The 21,902-nt window shown below is 47.1% G+C and overlaps 1 protein-coding gene across 4 annotated transcripts in view; it reads left to right on the forward strand.

The window, feature by feature from the left end:
- The first annotated feature begins 2,846 nt into the window (after positions 1-2,846).
- Positions 2,847-21,902, forward strand: part of PLEKHG1 (pleckstrin homology and RhoGEF domain containing G1) — a 306,576-nt gene continuing 287,520 nt past the window's right edge. For all 4 annotated transcript variants that reach the window (XM_040429518.1, XM_040429517.1, XM_040429520.1 and 1 more), the window contains exon 1: positions 2,847-3,079. The gene's annotated coding sequence lies outside the window, so the exon portion shown is untranslated. The remainder of the gene's footprint in view (positions 3,080-21,902) is intronic.

Consider the following 21,902-nt stretch of genomic DNA (forward strand, 5'->3'; position numbering starts at 1 on the left):
TATAGGGAAATCAGGGCCTAGGTTCCCTGCTTATGAATATTCCTACCTTCAAGGTCTATTCATATTGATAGGTAGTCAGAGCCCAGATTAGGGTTGTCTTGGAGGTGACCTGTTTCTTCCCTAGTTTCCAGGTGCAGTTACTGTTCCCCTTCCCTCCTGTGTTCAGTGTGGAGCTCCCCTCCACACTGATCGTGACAGTATACCTTTGTGTGGATCTATATAGGTTCATAGCTGATCGCGGCATCTGACAGCAATAATACAGTGCCAATTTAAAAAGATTGACAAAATCATACTTACCCTCATCCATTTGATCGCGAAGAGCCGGCCGGATCTAGTGCGAAATCTCATGACGAATCGAATTTTCCCTGAAAATCTGATGGAATTCCACTTCGTAGAGTTCAATTAGCTCAACACTAGTCAATATGTTAATCCTGATGCTTGTGTTGTGGTTTATATCACAGCGACTAAAAAATTGCGAAGAATTTTTTTTTAAATCTCACTCCAGTTTGTGTGTGTGGGGGGAGGGGGGTGGCATAAAAAAATGAAGTTGCATCTCTAGACAAAAGTGTTAATGATGCATCAAATTAATCAAACAACATGCAGACTCAGGCAAAACTGACTTCAAATTTTCCCCTTAAGATAAATTTTCCCCATAGTGTCTATTATGCATATAAGCAGTGTGGTCACCAATACAGATAGACAATAACAAGATCGAAGAAGGCAGCATCAGAGAACATAGAAGGGAAATTCAAGGTTCTTGAAGGAGTTTTGGTAGTGGAATTAACCTATAATATGGTGCAGTTATTAATGACTCCATAATGTATGAGGCACAAACTCTGTTTTACTCTTCATTAGATATCAGGATTTGGGGTCACCAGAGCACTAAGGTGTATTAAAGGGGTTGTCAGGGCTCAGAGATGAACCCAGATATATCCCCATCTTCACCCTTCCGGCCCCTCTGATGTGAGCATCGGAGCATTTCAAGAGCTTTTTTGTTTATATTATTACACAGTTAGGCAGAGGCTTCTGCCTAGTAGTGTTCCCGGTGACGTCACCGGCTCTGATGGGTGGGCTTTAGCTCTGCCCTAGCTGTTTTACAGGCTAGGGCACCATTAAAGCCGGTCTATTAGTGCTGGTGACATCACCGGGCTCACTGCTAGGCGGAAGCCTCTGCCTAGCAGTTCCTATGAAGAGCCAGGTACATCATCCGATCTCCAAAAAATGCTTTTGAACAGCGTGATTCAGTGCAGGGCAAAGGAGAGCATTGGAGCATGAAATGTTCCAATGCTCATATCAGGGGGGCCAGAGGGGTGAAGATGGGAATATATATTCAGGTTCAGCTCTGAACCCAGACAACCCTTTTAACAGCGAGGATCTCACAACTGAAACATTCTCCCACTTCAGCAATTGGCATTTATCATGTAGAGAAAGTCAATACAAGGCATTAACTAATGCATTGTGATTGACCATATTGCCTCCTTTGCTGGCTTGATTAATTTTTCTATCACATTATACACTGCTTATATCCAGGGTTTACGAACACCTTGCAATACCGCATCGGTGGTCGTGCTGACACATTATAGGAAAAAATACCATCCTATGCACACTCGTGGATCCGGCCACCAGAGGGGCTGCCGTCTTTTCCTATAGTGTGCTAGCATGACCACTACTGCTGAATTGCACGGTGGTCGTAACCATGGAAACAAGCAGTGTATAATATGATGGAAAAATAAATCTAGCCAGCAAAGGAGGCAATATGGACAATCACAATACATTAGTAAGTGCATTGTATTAAAGGAGTTTTCCAGGCTTTTAATATTGATGATCTATCCTCAGGATAGGTCATCAATATCAGATCAGCGGGGGTCCGACACCCGGCACCCCCTGCCCATCAGCTGTATGAAGGGAAGGCGCGCAGTGCGCACGTGCCATTTCCCTTCTCTCTTCCTGCTCGCCATAGACATAGCAGCGGCAAGAAAGAAGAAACAAGGGAGACGGCACGCACTTTCCCTTCATACAGCTGATTGGTGGGGGTGCTGGGTGTCGGACCCCCCCCCACCCCCCGATCTGATATTGATGACCTACCCTGAGGATAGGTCATCAATATTAAAAGCCTGGAGAACCCCTTTAACTTTGTCTACATGATAAATGCCATTTGCTGAAGTGACATATATACTTTAATGCTCTTTTTAATACTGATCAGAATGATAGCATAATTTCTTGGCGTATTATATACAATTTACAGATTTTGACGTAAAATATTCGCAAGACCCCTTTTTGCGACTTTTTGAATGCTAAAAGAGGTCTTATTTTGTCACACAAGGGTTTTTACTCCTTCTACTTGGGAGTAAAATAGGTGTAAAAGAGGAGTAACAACTACTGCAGCAGGGGCAGGCACTTGGACTGCCGGAGTACGACGAGGAGCATGTAGGGGGGAAACAAAGACCGACATAAAAAATACTGTCTTTGTAAATAACTCCTATTGTCAGTGCCCCCTCGGTGCACCACTTCTGCATAAATAATGGACACAACTATATAACAAATTAATCGCTAATAATACAACAAACTAAAAAATATAATAAAATGTCCCGACATAAGAAAAAATTTTCATTTCTTCTGTATTAAGGAAAAAAAAAATGCTTGAAAACAGTGGTTGACTTCTCAAGGACTGGAGAAATAATTTAACTGCTCTGAATTGGCAGATCTCCAAAGACATATCCTACAGCCTCAACCCTTTGGCTGGGGAGTGGAAGGGAAGGAAAAGGAGGGGTAGGCTTCTTCTGTGGATCAGCTGCTGCAGCAGGGGAGGGCTGGCTGTAGGGGAGGGACAGGAGTCAGTAGCAGAAGCTGCATGGTAGTGTATGCCTGGCTGTTTGGACTGGGACGCGGCAGTGCTGAAATCATAAGTCTGTTGTATAGGGCTGCATGTTCTGCTATTATTCTTGTGAGGATTTCAGCAGGCTCTTGAAAGCAGGCTGAAGGGGCTGGGCTGAGATACCTCCTAGAAGTTTGCCTCATTCCACTACTTTGTCATTGGGGCTTCTCTGGATTATATGGATAAAGAGTTGGACACAGAAAGGTAAATCACATTTTTTTTTTCAACGCAGATGTCTGACTAATATAAATGTCATTTGCCCCCATTGATTATCCTCCGGGATGACTCTTTCTTGCGGATGAGGAGACAGTAGATGGGAGATCTTTGGGTCCCAGTGCATTGGCAGGTTCTGTCTTGCTCCACTGCAGTCTATGGTGCCACTGCTGCAGCTGGAAACTGAAGTCTTCTTCAGGATTGACAGGAAATCCTCAGTCTATTAAACGGCAAATCTCAGGGAGCACAATAGGTTTGGATACGCTTTACAGCTGCATTTTCCGTATAAGAAAGCCTGATCTCCAGTTCATAGATAGCTGCATATTAAACACCCATCACACCCAGTTTCTTTGGCAGTGAACTGTTAACTGTTTAACGGTAAGAGTTAAAAAAAAAATATATGAATGAATGGGATCAAATTCTGGAAATCGGTTAAAATCGAAGCCGTGGTTTGTGAATACCTGCTGATGTAGCAGTGTTGAAATGGTCATTGAACGCTTTAGGACTGCATTGTGATAACTCTCAGACTTAAGATAAAGCAGCAGGTTTTATCTGCAGTCCTAGGTAAGATGCACTCCGCCAAAGAAACTCAGCTCTGCTGCATCTGAGAAACTTTGCTTTGCTAAACCTGCACTGATGTATCAAGCCACAAATCATATAGATTGTGCTTTGTGTCGGTGCCAGGTGTAAATGTAGAATTTTAGAACTGATTTTATCGATGATGTAAAGATGCTCTTATGATCTTGACTTTCAATGGCTTTGGTTGTATTACGTCGGTTCGCACCAGCGCTATCCATTTTCATTGTTCTGCTCCAGTACCGGATAATGGGAATAACTGCATTAAATGGCACTGAGCAGACCCACTGACTATAATGGGGTTTCCATTCAGGAGTCCGCTCTTCTAGTGGAAGAAAAACCTTTTTTTCTCTGCAGGTTTTGATGGAATCTGGGATGCCACGATTTTGTACTGTATTTCATGCATTAAGTGTCAAGTTAAAGACTGCTGCAGCTGTAGCACAAGCTGAGTGATGACTTCTCGTTGGAGAAGTCCAGAAGTTGTGCTTGTGTTCTTCCTATAGTGATAACAGAGTGTAATTGGTCTAGTTTCAGTCAGTTATCTCCTTGGCTTGCAGTAAAACCCTGAGTCATGTAATCCAAATCTCCTCTGAAGGCTTAGAAAAGACAAGTAATGACTGCAATTGCTCGGCGAAGATTAGGACTTACTTTATTTTTATTGTGTGCGGTGCTTGTGTGTAAAAGGCGGCTTCAAGGTGTCAAAGATAGGAGTTGAATAAGCCTGCATTCGCTATGTAGGGTGAAGTCACTTCCAACGATTATCCATTATTTCATTCATCCCAGTGAATATATTCGCAGCCTTGTCTTCCGAGTTTAAGGTCAGCAGGAAATGTCTGCTGTCATGTGGAGGCAGGGGTGCACCACCAATGAGGCCAGGTGAGGCGATCGCCTCAGGCAGCACCAGATAGGGGCAAGAGGAGGGCTGCGGAAGGGTCATGGGCAATAATAAGCGCTTTCATTGTGGCAAAGGGGTTAGGTTAAGAAATTGGCATTGGGGGAGGGGGCGCCGTTTAAGGGGGGCGCCGAAAGGCTAGGTGCACCCTTGTGTGGAGGTTGCATTCTTGTACTTAACTATGGCAGCCGCCCTTACTTTATCATTTCGGCACTCAGGTATAAGATGGAAATCCACGTTCATGCATACACAATTATGCCAAACCTTGTATCGGCCATTGTCTTTTCAAGGGTAATGCTGAAACATCAAATTCATAGTGCACGCACTAATATGCACTGCGTAAGCGTTCGGCCCACATTGTTATAGAGGAACGGGATATGTCATGAAACCTTACAGAGATGCGCACATATAAATGGGAAAAGTAGTACTGCATGGCAGGCATTCAGCCAGAATGAGAGATGCTCATTGGCAGCGCCCCTTCACTCTGGCTAATAGAGGGGGGTCTAGAGTGTGGGAATCCTTCCATAATTCTATATGTCTGCTTTAGTAATTGCTTTCCCTATGAAATAACAATTCTGGAGTATTTTATCATATAGTGCTATGTTGTGCCATTCCTTTATTATTCCTACTAGAAGTTTATGTATGAACTACCAGAAGTCTGCATTAAGGGTCCGTCTGAGTGTTAGCAGTTGTAGAGAAACAGGCTGACACTATCCAGTCAGTGCTACCACTGTGAGGACTGTGGTCTCATCCGAAGGCCAGCGATGTCACGCTCATCAGTTACATGGCTATGTGTATGTAACTCAGTCCCATTTAAGTGCAATACCAAGCACAACCACTAGACAATGTATGGCACTGTGCTAAGCTGTGAGGAAGCTGCAGTGCTCACCAGAGTGCTGCAGCCTCTTGCAGACTCCCATTGATCATATATTGAGGATAGGTCACCAATATCCTACTCTCGGAAAGCCTGTTTAATGTTCTCTGTTATTTAAGATGGTTTTGGTATCCAAATAAGACCAAAACCTGGTCATAAACATGAGATAGATATGTAACAATGCATAGATTTTGACTATTTCTGGGGTTAATCGACCATCATTTGGTCACATATCGCATGCGTAATTTAAATTACCTATTGCTGCTAGATAATCTGTCAAAATTTGGATCTGTTGGAATTTTTTTGGCCAGTACTTGCCAACATGGTTGGATTGACCTACCAGAGGATCCTCTGGTAGGTCCATTTTCCGAAGCCAGAATGGACCCAAAAATGCAGGAGAAAAATTCCTTTTGGAGTTGCCTTTGAAGGCAATCATTTGTCACTAGGGTCTATTATTTTGATTCAAAACCTATTAGACTTTATTAATGATACAGAGGTTGGGCACCTCTGGTGGACCCAAAGAACCCCAGTCTAACACTCTTTACCAATATCATGTATGATTGACCAGTCTTTTTTTTTTTTTGTCCATCTGTCAGCTAATAAATCTAAGCTTTCTACAAATACAGATTGATTATCGATCAATCGATCATTAGATAGATAGGTAGACAGCCGATAGGTAGATATCATTACTCTATGAATGACCACAATGCCACCAATCAATTGCACAATCAACATGTTAGACTGAATTGCCACACCGGGGTTCGTTTCGCCACAGAGTCTATACTACATATCCTGGAATACATTTTCCTAGAAGGCAGAGGATTACACGATCCGAGCCGAGCTGTTAAGGCCACTAAGGCACCAGAACTTGGGTGGAACTGCTCTCTAGACCCGTCAGGACTAGAGTTGAGCGAACACCTGGATGTTCGGGTTCGACGAGTTCGGCCGAACTTTCGAAAAATGTTCGGGTTCGGGATCCGAACTCGACCCGAACTTCATCCCGAACCCCATAGAAGTCAATGGGGACCCGAACTTTTGGGCACTAAAAAGGCTGTAAAACACACCTGGAAAGGGCTAGAGGGCTGCAAAAGGCAGCAAAATGTAGTTAAATCCCCTGCAAACAAATGTAGATAGGGAAATGATGAGTTAACATAAAATAAATAAAAATTAAACAATATTAATTGGAGTGAGGTCCCATAGCACAGAATCAGGCTTCAAGTCACCCACCAATGGAGAAGGTCACTTACTATTAGTTTGACCACAGCACCCAGACAAAGGAGAGAGGTCCCACAGCAGAGAACCAGGCATCATATCACCCACCACAGGAGTAGGCCACCATTTAGTTACTTTGACCCCTACACCCAGACGGAGGAGAGAGGTTACACAGCAGAGAATCAGGCATTTAGATCACCCACCACAGGAGTAGGCCACCATTGAATCAGACCCCGGCAACCATGTCAGATGGCACAAGCATAAGCTTTATATCAATCAGCACAGGAGAAGGCGACTTTGACAGACTTTGACCCCTACACCCGGACGGAGGAGAGAGGTTTCAAAGCAGAGAATCAGGCATTTAGATCACCCACCACAGGAGTAGGCCCCAATTTAATGGGACCCCGGCAACCATGTCAGATGGCACAACCATCAGCTTCATATCAATCAGCACAGGAGAAGGCGACTTTGAAAGACTTTGACCCCTACACCCAGACGGAGGAGAGAAGTTTCACAGCAGAGAATCAGGCATTTAGATCACCCACCACAGGAGTAGGCCCCCATTGAATCAGACCCTGGCAACCATGTCAGATGGCACAACCATCAGCTTTATATCAATCAGCACAGGAGAAGGCGACTTTGAAAGACTTTGACCCCTACACCCAGATGGAGGAGAGAGGTTTCACAGCAGAGAATCAGGCATCATATCAACCACCACAGGAGAAGCCACCATTTAGTTACTTTGACCCCTGCACCCAGGAAGAGGAGAGAGGCACCACAGCACATATTCTGGCATCATATCAGCCACCACAGGAGAAGCCACCATTGAGTTACTTTGACCCCCGCACCCAGGAAGAGGAGAGAGGCACCACAGCACATATTCTGGCATCATATCAGCCACCACAGGAGAAGCCACCATTGAGTTACTTTGACCCCCGCACCCAGGAAGAGGAGAGAGGCACCACAGCACATATTCTGGCATCATATCAGCCACCACAGGAGAAGCCACCATTGAGTTACTTTGACCCCTGCACCCAGGAAGAGGAGAGAGGCCCCACAGCACATATTCTGGCATCATATCAGCCACCACAGGAGAAGCCACCATTTAGTTACTTTGACCCCTTCACCCAAACAGAGGAGAGAGGTTCCACATCAGAGAATCAGGCATCATATCAACCACCACAGGAGTAGGCCACAATTTAATGGGACCCAGGCAACCATGTCAGATGGCACAACCATCAGCTTCATATCAATCAGCACAGGAGAAGGCGACTTTGAAAGACTTTGACCCCTACACCCAGACGGAGGAGAGAGGTTTCACAGCAGAGAATCAGGCATTTAGATCACCCACCACAGGAGTAGGCCCCCATTGAATCAGACCCTGGCAACCATGTCAGATGGCACAACCATCAGCTTTATATCAATCAGCACAGGAGAAGCCACCATTGAGTTACTTTGACCCCTGCACCCAGGAAGAGGAGAGAGGCCCCACAGCACATATTCTGGCATCATATCAGCCACCACAGGAGAAGCCACCATTGAGTTACTTTGACCCCTGCACCCAGGAAGAGGAGAGAGGCCCCACAGCACATATTCTGGCATCATACTAACCACCACAGGAGAAGCCACCATTGAGTTACTTTGACCCCTGCACCCAGGAAGAGGAGAGAGGCCCCACAGCACATATTCTGGCATCATATCAGCCACCACAGGAGAAGCCACCATTGAGTTACTTTGACCCCCGCACCCAGGAAGAGGAGAGAGGCACCACAGCACATATTCTGGCATCATATCAGCCACCACAGGAGAAGCCACCATTGAGTTACTTTGACCCCTGCACCCAGGAAGAGGAGAGAGGCCCCACAGCACATATTCTGGCATCATACTAACCACCACAGGAGAAGCCACCATTGAGTTACTTTGACCCCTGCACCCAGGAAGAGGAGAGAGGCCCCACAGCACATATTCTGGCATCATATCAGCCACCACAGGAGAAGCCACCATTGAGTTACTTTGACCCCCGCACCCAGGAAGAGGAGAGAGGCACCACAGCACATATTCTGGCATCATATCAGCCACCACAGGAGAAGCCACCATTGAGTTACTTTGACCCCCGCACCCAGGAAGAGGAGAGAGGCACCACAGCACATATTCAGGCATCATATCACACACCACAGGAGAAGGCCTCTTTCAGTGATTTAGGCCTTTGGACCCAGACAGAGGAGAGAGGCACCACAGCACATATTCTGGCATCATATCAGCCACCACAGGAGAAGCCACCATTGAGTTACTTTGACCCCTGCACCCAGGAAGAGGAGAGAGGCCCCACAGCACATATTCTGGCATCATATCAGCCACCACAGGAGAAGCCACCATTTAGTTACTTTGACCCCTGCACCCAGGAAGAGGAGAGAGGCACCACAGCACATATTCTGGCATCATATCAGCCACCACAGGAGAAGCCACCATTTAGTTACTTTGACCCCTGCACCCAGGAAGAGGAGAGAGGCACCACAGCACATATTCTGGCATCATATCAGCCACCACAGGAGAAGCCACCATTGAGTTACTTTGACCCCTGCACCCAGGAAGAGGAGAGAGGCCCCACAGCACATATTCTGGCATCATATCAGCCACCACAGGAGAAGCCACCATTTAGTTACTTTGACCCCTGCACCCAGGAAGAGGAGAGAGGCACCACAGCACATATTCTGGCATCATATCAGCCACCACAGGAGAAGCCACCATTTAGTTACTTTGACCCCTTCACCCAAACAGAGGAGAGAGGTTCCACATCAGAGAATCAGGCATCATATCAACCACCACAGGAGTAGGCCACAATTTAGTTTATTTGACCCCTGCACCCAGGAAGAGGAGAGAGGCCCCACAGCACATATTCTGGCATCATATCACACACCACAGGAGAAGGCCTCTTTCAGTGATTTAGGCCTTTGGACCCAGACAGAGGAGAGAGGTCAGAGATTAGCTTCATATCCCCCAGCACAGCAGAAGACCGCTTTATTTGACTTAGGCCTCAGCACCCAGACAGAAGACAGAGGTAGCATGGCAGAGGTTATGGCTTCATGTCACCCGTTAGTTTAACCGGCCACTTTCATCTGGTTAGGCCCCGGCGCCCAGACAGAGAAGAGTTTCATTCAACTGTGGGTTTCATAAAATTTGTATCAAATAAAGAAGTGGCCCGTAGCACAACAAGACATGTTTTAGGCAGTTAATAAGGACTACTCTGCACAAGGGAGGGACAGGTCCTGTGGGATCCATGCCTGGTTCATCTTTATGAAAGTCAGCTTGTCCACGTTGGCTGTGGACAGGCGGCTGCGCTTGTCAGTAATGACGCCCCCTGCCGTGCTGAATACGCGTTCAGATAAAACGCTGGCCGCCGGGCAGGAAAGCACCTCCAAGGCATAACATGCTAACTCTGGCCACGTGGACAATTTCGAAACCCAGTAGTTGAATGGGGCCGAACCATCCGTCAGGATGTGGAGGGGTGTGCAGACATACTGTTCAACCATGTTAGTGAAATGCTGCCTCCTGCTAACACGTTCCGTATCAGGTGTCGGTGCAGATAGCTGTGGCGTGGAGACAAAACTTTTCCACATTTCTGCCATGCTAACCCTGCCCTCAGATGAGCTGGCCGTGACACAGCTGCGTTGGCGACCTCTTGCCACTCCTCTGCCTTCACCTTCCACCTGTTCCCCTGTGACATGTGGGAATGCTCTCAAGAGCGCCTCTATCAGCGTGCGCTTGTACTCGCGCATCTTACGGTCGCGCTCCAGTTCAGGAATTAAAGTGGGCACATTGTCTTTATACCGGGGATCCAGCAGGGTGGCCACCCAGTAGTCTGCACACGTTAAAACGTGGGCAACTCTGCTGTCGTTGCGCAGGCATTGGAGCATATATTCGCTCATGTGGGCCAGGCTACCCATGGGTAAGGACAAGCTGTCCTCTGTGGGAGGCGTATCGTCATCGTCCACCGTATCCCCCCAGCCACGCACCAGTGATGGGCCTGGGCTGCCACCCCGCTGTGAACTTGCGTCATCCTCGTCCCCCTCCACCTCCTCCTCCTCATCCTCCTCGTCCTCCAGTACAGTGCCTTGGCTGGCGACTTGTGAACCTGTCCTCTGCTGCTTAAACAAACCTCCCTCTGAGCCACTTCGAACAGACTGGCCCGAAAGTGTTAGAAACGAGCCCTCATCCTCCTCCTCCTCCTCCACCTGGGCCACCTCCTCTAACATCATTGCCCTAAGTGTTTTCTCAAGGAGACATAGAAGTGGTATTGTAACGCTGATAACAGTGTCATCGCCACTGGCCATGTTGGTGGAGTACTCGAAACAGCGCAGCAGGGCACACAGGTCTCGCATGGAGGCCCAATCATTGGTGGTGAAGTGGTGCTGTTCGGCAGTACGACTGACGCGAGCGTGCTGCAGCTGAAACTCCACTATGGCCTGCTGCTGCTCGCACAGTCTCTCCAGCATGTGCAAGGTGGAGTTCCACCGGGTGGGCACGTCGCATATGAGGCGGTGAGCGGGAAGGCCGAAGTTCCGCTGTAGCGCAGACAGGCGAGCAGCGGCAGGATGTGAACGGCGGAAGCGCGCACAGACGGCCCGCACTTTATGCAGCAGCTCTGACATGTTGGGGTAGTGGTGAATGAACCTCTGCACCACCAAGTTCAGCACATGCGCCAGGCAAGGGATGTGCGTCAAACCGGCTAGTCCCAGAGCTGCCACGAGATTTCGCCCATTATCGCATACCACCAGGCCTGGCTTGAGGCCCACCGGCAGAAACCACTCGTCGGTCTGTTGTTCAATACCCCGCCACAACTCCTTTGCGCTGTGGGGCCTGTCCCCCAAACATATGAGTTTCAGAATGGCCTGCTGACGTTTACCCCGGGCTGTGCTGAAGTTGGTGGTGAAGGTGTGTGGCTGACCGGATGAGCTGGTGGAAGCAGTGGAGGAGGAAGCCGAGTAGGAGGAGGAGGCTACAGGAGGCAGAGAATGATGCCCTGCGATCCTAGGGGGCGGAAGGACGTGCGCCAAGGAACTGTCCGCCGGGGGCCCAGCCGCCACTACATTCATCCAGTGTGCAGTTAGTGAGATATAGCGTCCCTGGCCGTGCTTACTGGTCCACGTATCTGTGGTTAGGTGGACCTTGCCACAAATGGCGTTGCGCAGTGCACACTTGATTTTATCGGACACTTGCATGTGCAGGGAAGGCACGGCTGTCTTGGAGAAGTAGTGGCGGCTGGGAACCACATACTGCGGGACAGCCATGGCCATCAGCTGTTTGAAGCTGTCTGTGTCCACCAGCCGGAATGACAGCATTTCAAAGGCCAGCAGTTTAGAAATGCTGGCGTTCAGGCCAAGGGCTCGAGGGTGACTCGGGGGGAATTTGCGCTTCCTCTCTAAGGTTTGAGATATTGAGAGCTGAACGCTGCTGTGTGATATAGTGGAGACGCTAGTTGACGGTGGCGGTGGTGGTGGTGTCGGTGGCACATCCTCTGTTTGCTGCTCGGCAGGTGGCAACATTCCTCTCGAGGCGGAAGCCGAGGCAGCAGCGGTAGAGGGAGCAGGGGGAGCCTCAGCGAGTGCCTGGTTTTTAAGGTGTGTACCCCACTGCAGTTCATGCTTTGCATGTAGATGCCTGGTCATGCAGGTTGTGCTGAGGTTCAGAACGTTAATGCCTCGCCTCAGGCTCTGATGGCAGAGCGTGCAAGTCACTCGGGTCTTGTCGGTAGGACATTGTTTAAAGAAGTGCCATGCCAGGGAACTCTTTGAAGCGGCCTTTGTGGGGCTGGGTCCCTGTTGGCGATGTCCAGTAGCAGGCGAACTCTGGGGGCGGCGGCTCGTCTGCTTTGGCCCCCTGCTCCCTCTTTGGCTTCGCTGTTGTCTCGGTCTCACCACTACCTCTTCCTCTGAACTGTGAAAGTCATCGCCACGACCTTCAGTCCATGTGGGGTCTAAGACCTCATCGTCCTCTGCATCGTCTTCCACCCAGTCTCCCTCCCTGACCTCCTCCTGTTCAGTCTGCACACTGCAAAAAGACGCGGCAGTGGGCACCTGTGTTTCGTCATCATCAGAGAGTCGGTGACTCTGCTGTGGTGGTATTCCCATGTCCTCTTCATCTGGAGACATAAGTGGTTGTGCGTCAGTGCATGGTATGTCTTCCTCCACTGGGGAAGGGCTAGGTGGACGCCCCTGGGAAACCCTGGAAGCAGAGTCTTCAAACAGAAGAAGAGACTGCTGCATAACTTGTGGCTCAGACCGTTTCCCTGATATGCTTGGGGGTGATGTGACAGACTGATGGGCTTGGTTTTCAGGTGCCACCTGTGCGCTTTCCGCAGAAGACTGGGTGGAAGACCATGTGGTGAACGTGCTGGAAGCACTGTCGGCTACCCAATCGATTAATGCCTGTACCTGCTCAGGCCTTACCATCCTAAGAGCGGCATTGGGCCCCACGAGATATTGCGGTACATTCTGCCGGCTAGTTGAGGGAGTTCGTTCCCTACTGTGTGCGCCTGGGGCCGAACGGCCACGTCCTCTACCAGCAACAGAGGCTCCACGGACACCACCACGACCGCGTCCTCGTCCCTTAATAGTATTTTTCTTCATTGTTGCGATTCAACTCGCACCACAATGAAATATATTATTTTTTATAAGCAAAATCCCCTCACTGGAATACTTTCAGTCTTTTGACTGTATGGATTACAGATGGAATGACTGTTATATGTGAGTACCGCTTTCTTTGACAGATTCTAGTATGGGTACATATATGTTTTCCCAACCCCAGCACATTAGTTTGCTAATTCCAGATGTATGAAACGCAGGCCTAACTGTATCTAGTATATTGAACGCCAGATAAACTAACTTGGCCTTTTTTAAATAAAAAAAAAATTCCCTCACTGGAATACTTTCAGTCTTTTGACTGTATGGATTACAGATGGAATGACTGTTATATGTGAGTACCGCTTTCTTTGACAGATTCTAGTATGGGTACATATATGTTTTTCCAACCCCAGCACATTAGTTTGCTAATTCCAGATGTATGAAACGCAGGCCTAACTGTATCTAGTATATTGAACGCCAGATAAACTAACTTGGCCTTTTTTAAATAAAAAAAATTCCCTCACTGGAATACTTTCAGTCTTTTGACTGTATGGATTACAGATGGAATGACTGTTATATGTGAGTACCGCTTTCTTTGACAGATTCTAGTATGGGTACATATATGTTTTCCCAACCCCAGCACATTAGTTTGCTAATTCCAGATGTATGAAACGCAGGCCTAACTGTATCTAGTATATTGAACGCCAGATAAACTAACTTGGCCTTTTTTAAATAAAAAAAAAATTCCCTCACTGGAATACTTTCAGTCTTTTGACTGTATGGATTACAGATGGAATGACTGTTACATGTGAGTACCGCTTTCTTTGACAGATTCTAGTATGGGTACATATATGTTTTCCCAACCCCAGCACATTAGTTTGCTAATTCCAGATGTATGAAACGCAGGCCTAACTGTATCTAGTATATTGAACGCCAGATAAACTAACTTGGCCTTTTTTAAATAAAAAAAATCCCCTCACTGGAATACTTTCAGTCTTTTGACTGTATGGATTACAGATGGAATGACTGTTATATGTGAGTACCGCTTTCTTTGACAGATTCTAGTATGGGTACATATATGTTTTCCCAACCCCAGCACATTAGTTTGCTAATTCCAGATGTATGAAACGCAGGCCTAACTGTATCTAGTATATTGAACGCCAGATAAACTAACTTGGCCTTTTTTAAATAAAAAAAATTCCCTCACTGGAATACTTTCAGTCTTTTGACTGTATGGATTACAGATGGAATGACTGTTATATGTGAGTACCGCTTTCTTTGACAGATTCTAGTATGGGTACATATATGTTTTCCCAACCCCAGCACATTAGTTTGCTAATTCCAGATGTATGAAACGCAGGCCTAACTGTATCTAGTATATTGAACGCCAGATAAACTAACTTGGCCTTTTTTAAATAAAAAATAAATTCCCTCACTGGAATACTTTATGGCTTTTCACTGTATGGATTACAGGTGGACTGGTATTAGTAGGGGTGACACAAGCACACCCAAGTCCCTGATGTAGGATTTCTATGGCACAGACCACTATTACAAGTGATTAATGGACGTTGGGAGAGATTGTGCTGCAGCACTAGTCCCAAGATGGCCGCCGCCTATCAGCCCAGTAACATGTGCCACAAAATGGTCTGCACAACCTTTAAAAAAAATAGCCTTGGACTGTGCTGCTAAATCGCTATTGGTCTGAATCCCAGGTGTAGATGTCTGACTTGTTTGGAGCTTTGGAATGCACACTGTGGCAGCTTCTGCTGCAGCACTACAAGTCGCAAAATGGCGGCCGGCGGTCAGCCCAGGTACATGTGGATGGAAAAATCTCTCTGGCCACTCTAAAAATAGCCAATCCCTATCAAAAAAGCAGCTCAGCTGCAGTTGTTCAGATGAATCACAGGTGGAGGAGAGAAATTTGCTTCCAGTTATTCAATTATCCCTGCCTATTCTCGCCCTAGCATCAGCTGCGTCTATCCCTGTTCTATTCACATCGGGAGTGAGCACGTCCCGACGTGCGCACAAGCTTATAAAGAGACTGAGTCACATGCTGCACTTGGCCAATCACAGCCTTGCCAATAGTAGGCATGGCTGCGATGGCATCTTAGGGCAAGTAGTATGATGCATGTTGATTGGCTGCTTTGCAGCCTTTCAAAATGCGCCAAAATACATGCCGAACGACGAACCCGAACCCGAACTTTTACGAAAAAGTTCGGGTTCGGGTCCGTGTCACGAACACCCCAAAATTCGGTACGGACCCGAACTATGCTCGAACTGTTCGCTCAACACTAGTCAGGACCCTCATTTATTAGGCAGAGCAGTGAGTGGTTACAAACTGTTCCTCACACTGAGGGACATTTATGCATTATTCTGACAGCCCATTGATTCCAATGAGCAGATAGTAAACATATGATTGATTGATAGATAGATAGATAGATAGATAGATAGATAGATAGATAGATACTCTTCAGAGGACTATGCTTACATCACAGAGAACCATTATCTTTGAGGGATCCACAGAGAGAAATCCATCTCTATTTCACAGTTCTCCAAAGAGAGAAAGAACTAGAACAGTGGTGCCCAACCATTTTTCGTCTGAGAGCCGCACTAGACTTGGTATAAATTTTGCGGGCTGGAACCAGGTAGCTTTGCCAGAAAGAAATGCAAGGGGGCACATGTGAGCATTACTACTGTGAAGAGGGCACATATCTGGCATAACTACTGTGAGGGAGCACATATCTAAGCATAACTACTGCGAGGAGGGCACATATCAGGGTAGAACTACTGTGAGGAGGGCACATATCAGGGCATAACTACTGTGAGGGGGCACGAGTGAGCATTACTACTGTGAAGATGGCACATAGCTGGGCATAACTACTGTGAGGGGGCACATATCTGGCATAACTACTGTGAGGGGGCACATATCTGGGCATAACTACTGTGAGGGGGCATGTGATGTATACATGTGTGTAATGTATGTAGTGCAGTATGTGATGATCACACACTGCACTACATACATTACACACATGTATACATCACATACTGCGCTGTCACCTTCTTCTGCAGGTCTACCTTGATGTCTGGTCTTTAGGCTTCAGTCAGATCCTCCACCGCCATGCTTGCGCCAGACACCACCAGGAGCTGGCCCCTCCTCCTTTCATCTCCCGCTGGCTTCTCCTACAGCAGGGCGCTGTATCGCTCCAGTGCCCGCCCAATCTTACCAATCAGGGGCGTAGCTAGAAATGACTGGGCCCCATAGCAAAAAATTGTATGCCCCCCCTTCCCGGACCTCCCACCCCTTCCAGAGCTCCCACCCAAACACCCCTCCAGGACCTCCCACCCTAACATCCCCACACCCCTCCCTAGATCCCCCTTCAGTGTCGTCCACAGATCCCTCCTTCAGTGTCGTCCACAGATCCCCCCCCCTTCAGTGTCGTCCCCAGATCCCCCCTTCAGTGTCGTCCACAGATCCCCCCTTCAGTGTCGTCCACAGATCCCCCCTTCAGTGTCGTCCACAGATCCCCCCTTCAGTGTCGTCCACAGATCCCCCCTTCAGTGTCGTCCACAGATCCCCCCTTCAGTGTCGTCCACCGATCCCCCCCTTCAGTGTCGTCCACAGATATCCCCCCTTTCAGTGTCGTCCTCAGATATCCCCCTTCAGTGTCGTCCACAGATATCCCCCTTCAGTGTCGTCCACAGATACCCCCCCAGTGTCGTCCACAGATATCCCCCCAGTGTCCTCCACAGATATCCCCCCCACCCAGAGCCGCTTCCTAGCTAATTTATTCACAGCACTTGCCTCTGTGAAATTGAAGAGAAGCGCCGCAATCTCGCATAGGCGCCCTGGCACAGGCCAGGAAGACGGTGCATGTGCACTTCGATGCCTCTGCCTGTGCGAGATTACGGTGCTTCTCTTCAATTTCACAGAGGCAAGTGCAGTGAATAAATTAGCTAGGAAGTGGGGCAGGGCGGGGAGATTGCAGGCATAGGCAGCATCGCTTTGCTGCCTGTGCCGTTCGCAGCGCGCCCTGCGCTGATAAAGTCCTGTCACTGCGCGGGCCGCATGTGGCCCGCGGGCCGTAGGATGGGCATCACTGAACTAGAAGGTCCAGAATCTGCAAGGCCAAGCACTGGAATAAGTCAGTAAGGTATTTGCTGTTTAAGATTGAGAGATACTACTGCAGTGAGAGGGACATTGCTAATACACCCTTCCACACTTTGACACGCTCCTGGCCAGCCGTATCTTTATCCTGTTCCCCTCAACCTGGGAAATTCAGACAGTTTTGCAAGAACCTTATTACCAGCATTAGATTCTGCAGACAGAGAGACTTTGGCGAGATAGAAGGAAGGAGTACTACAATCCCCATCCTTGCTTATATCCATACATTGCTATAAGGGAAGATTTGCACTGTGAATTGTTTGGAACTGTGTTTTTATACTGTTGAATGTACTACAACTCCCATTCTGCACTTTAGTTAAGAGAAGCTTATCTATTACCTACAATTGGCCTGGTTACTGACTCCAGCACCATATGCTGGACACAGCTCCTACATCCCCTGCCTTGCACCCATACAATATTCATAACACCAAGGGCACCTCAACAACCATCAGATTGGTGCCCTAGCATCAGCTTGTGCCCTGGGGAAGAAAGAGTGCACTCTGCTGTCACTGTCCGGCCCTAGGGAACATTGGTGTGAGGATTGTCACTGTGAATTACTGCAGCCAGAGCCACTACATCTCCCATCCTCTGCTCCTCCAGGGCTTGCATCAATAGATAGATAGACAGACTATATGGAGAAAAGTATGTGGACACCTGGTCATCTGCCTATTGGATATCTAATTCCAAAAATATGCTTCCCTTTTGCAGTCATAACAGTCTACACACTTCTGGGAAAGCTTGCTACAAGATTCTGGCTTGTGTCTGAGTATTTTTGAGGTTAGGCACTGATATTGGATGAAAAGTTCAGGCTCGCAAGTAACATTCCAATTCATCCCAAGGTGGGTTGAAGGAGTTGAGATCAAGACTCTGTGCTGGCTTTATGGAACAAGAGAGGGAATCATAGTGGAGCAGGAATTGGCCTTCCCCAAACTCCTGCCACCATGCTGGAAGCATACAATTGTCTAAAGTATATTTTAAAGCTTTAACATTAAGATCACCCTTCACTAGAAATAATGGACAAACCCCAAACCTGAAATATGACCATTATAACATTATCCCTCCTCTACCAATCCCCTAGACAGCCTAGAGGGAATCATAGTGGAGCAGGAATTGGCCTTCCCCAAACTCCTGCCACCATGCTGGAAGCATACAATTGTCTAAAGTATATTTTAAAGCTTTAACATTAAGATCACCCTTAACTAGAAATAAGGGACAAACCCCAAACCTGAAATATGGGCATTATAACATTATCCCTCCTCTACCAATCCCCTAGACAGCCTTCTTCAGTAGACTGACAGTGAAACATGATTCACCTCAAGTTTCTACTGCTCTACAGTAGACAGGGACGGCCTGGGAACTAAAAGTGATAAAAATAGTTTAAGTGGCCCCATTTTGCAGGTGGGTCAAAATTGACAGAAGACAGGGCAACATAATTAGGCAGGGACAACAGAAGTAGGCAGGGCCAGCAATACCATAATGCAGAGCAATATACCATCCCAGCTGAACCCAATACCACAGTACAGCACAATATACTGCCATCTGCTCCACAGTATTCAACTGTATCACTGTCCTGAGGACGTTGCTACAGTAAAATTCAAGAGGGCACCTGCAGCTGCTGGCCAGGTGTGTAAGAGAGAATCAGTTCATTATGAACCTGGCTGTCGGATGCGAGGAGAGCTTGGTTGGCCCTCCTAGGCATCGGCCCACCTGGAAATTTCACTGTAGGGTCTAAGACCTATTCACCCCTCGCTCCAGAGTCCAGTGGTTGCTTGCTTTACATCACTCCTGCCGATGCTTGGCATTGGGATTGCTCAACCATAGAAACCCATTTCATGAAGGTCCCGCGGTTCTTGTGCTGATGTCCCTTGCAGAGTCTGTAATTCTGTAGTGAATGATGCAACATAGGATAGGCAAGTTTAACATGCTACATGCTTCAGCACATGGCGACCCCGATCTGTGAGTTTACGTTTCCTACCTCTCCATGGCTGAGTTGGTATTACTCCTAGACGCTTCCACTGAAGAATAATATCAGGTACAGTTGGCCAGGGCCTCAGCTAGCTGAACAGAAAGTTCTCAAACTGACCTGTGGCAAAGGTGGCATCCTATGACAGTGCCCTTTTAAAGTCATTGAGCTCTCCATTATGACTCATACTAATACCAGTGTTTGATTATAGACATCGCATGGCTGTGTGCTTGATTTTGCATTTGTTCGCAATGTGTTTGGCTGAAACACGTGATCTCAATGGTTAGTCCATCTGTTGTAACTTGTATGCCACCATCATCCAACTTCAACAACTGTATAGAAAAGTACCTACATGTTAAAGGGGTTGTGCAGTGTCAGGAAACTGATGATCTATCCTCAGGATAGGTAATCAATATCAGATGGGCAGGGGGCCGACTCCTGGAACCCCAACCTAGCAGCTGGTGTCCTCTTCACTGCTTACCTGCACACCGTCTTCTAGATTGTAGAGTGTAATTACACTTGAATGGGGGGAGCAGGTAAGCGTTAAAGGGGATGCAGTGATCGCACCAATGCAGTGCCTTCCTCAAACATCGGGGGGGTGCCAGGAGTCAGACCCCCGCTGATCTGATATTTATGGCCTATCATCAGGATAGGTCATCAATATTCTGACACTGCACAACCCCTTTAAACTATCTCCTGACAGCCTATTTATCCATTAGTTACATGAAATCATGGATTCCATCCACCTGGCTTAAGTCAAAACATCCTCGTCCATGTTTAGAGGTCCCACAGGATTCGTACAAGGAACTATTGTTCTAGCCAATGTTTAAAAAGAGAATTTTTTTTTATGTATTGTTTTATAGGCTTTTTTATATCTTTTCCGGTAGGTTGAGTAATAATTGAAAATTTACTTAAACTCACTACAACGGTCACGTAAAACAGAATAATAATAGATTTCAATCCTTCCAGGACAACATAATTGCACTTTATTTATTTCAATTAATTTGTTAATTGAACGGAAAGAATATGCGGCCTGCCTGTCTCATTGTACTCAGTATAGGATTTAAAGGAACACTGAGCAAAACCAATACCTTGTGTTATGTGTAGGGCAAGCCTGAGGGGGTGGTGCATGACACGGGCATTATCTCTTTCGTATTCTTTGAATTCCTGTGTCATGAAACTCCCCCTTGAACTTCGTTCGCATAAGGCCTCACAAATGTATGTATTTTCCAGTCTTCAAATTGCGAAACCGTCTGTGCCACATCCACAATTTTTTGTAGAAGTTAGAACCATTACCTTCAATGGGTCCATTGTCTGCATTTTGAGGCCAAGTATAGGACATGTTCTGTCTTTTTTCAGACTGGTCACATGCACATATGTTCCGCAAACAGACAGAATACGTCTGCAAAATGCGCACCACGGACTCATTCAAGTCAATGGGTCTGCAACAAAATGTGGATGGCATCTGTATTTTGTGGATCCGCGGTTTGCAGACTGGAAACGAACAGGTTTGTGTGCATGAGGCCTAACGGTATAACTTTTAAAAGTATACGTTTTTATTATACACTAATTAAGTTCATGAACTAAACATGAAGAAGTGTTTCTCCTCCCCACGTATGTGTTCGACCTGGGCTCTAAGGATTCTTGTAGCTTATGATGGCTGGCTCAAGTGCTTGACTGCCATATTTTCCTATTATAACCTCAATAGAAATCATTATATCAAGGGATCATTGTGTGACATCATTGACAGGGGCATAACAAGTAACCATGGGACCACACAGCAAAACTTGGAATGGATCCCTATTCCACCATGACCGCTTTCAACATGTTAAAGGGGTTAACCAACCCCTATAATGCCCTCGAAAATGCCCGGGCATATAGGTTATACTTACCACGGTCCCCAGCACCCGCGTCGCTCCTTATGCCCGCATTGCCGCCACTGCATCTCCCCCGTCGCGCGGACCAAAACATCCAGTGAAGTCACAGCATAGTGCACATATTGATGCCACATTACTGGCGTCGTACACACAGTGATGTCACAGCTCAGATATAATAATGACAACGATGTCACAGTACAGGAATAATGTACTTGGTGATGCTGCAACACTGGAATTATACAAACTGTGATGTCACGTGCAAGTATAAGGCACATATGATGTCACAATACAGGAATAGTGATGTCACAGCACAAGAAAAATGCAAAAAATAGTGCTGCACAGAAGGGATAATGCAAACAGAAGGAACCTTGAGGCTCCATACTAAACTTATGGAGTTTGTGGGGTTTCGCTCTGGTAGATAGGGTAAGCGGGCACAGTACAGAGGCAAAATACAAGTTCTTAACTCAAAATGTCCGTGTTTATTCACACTTGAGGCAATTGCACAAAACAGCACGTAACTTTGCAGTCTTGGTGTTAATTCACACACAATGGAAAGTTCATACAACACAAGTCGCCTTGCTGGCAGTTCTTCCTCCAGTAGTCCACAGCAGGCTTTAGGGGGCCTGTTTCCCCAGCAT

This window comes from Bufo bufo, chromosome 4 (assembly GCF_905171765.1).
Source record: "Bufo bufo chromosome 4, aBufBuf1.1, whole genome shotgun sequence".
In the NCBI taxonomy this organism is placed as follows: Eukaryota; Metazoa; Chordata; class Amphibia; order Anura; family Bufonidae; genus Bufo; species Bufo bufo.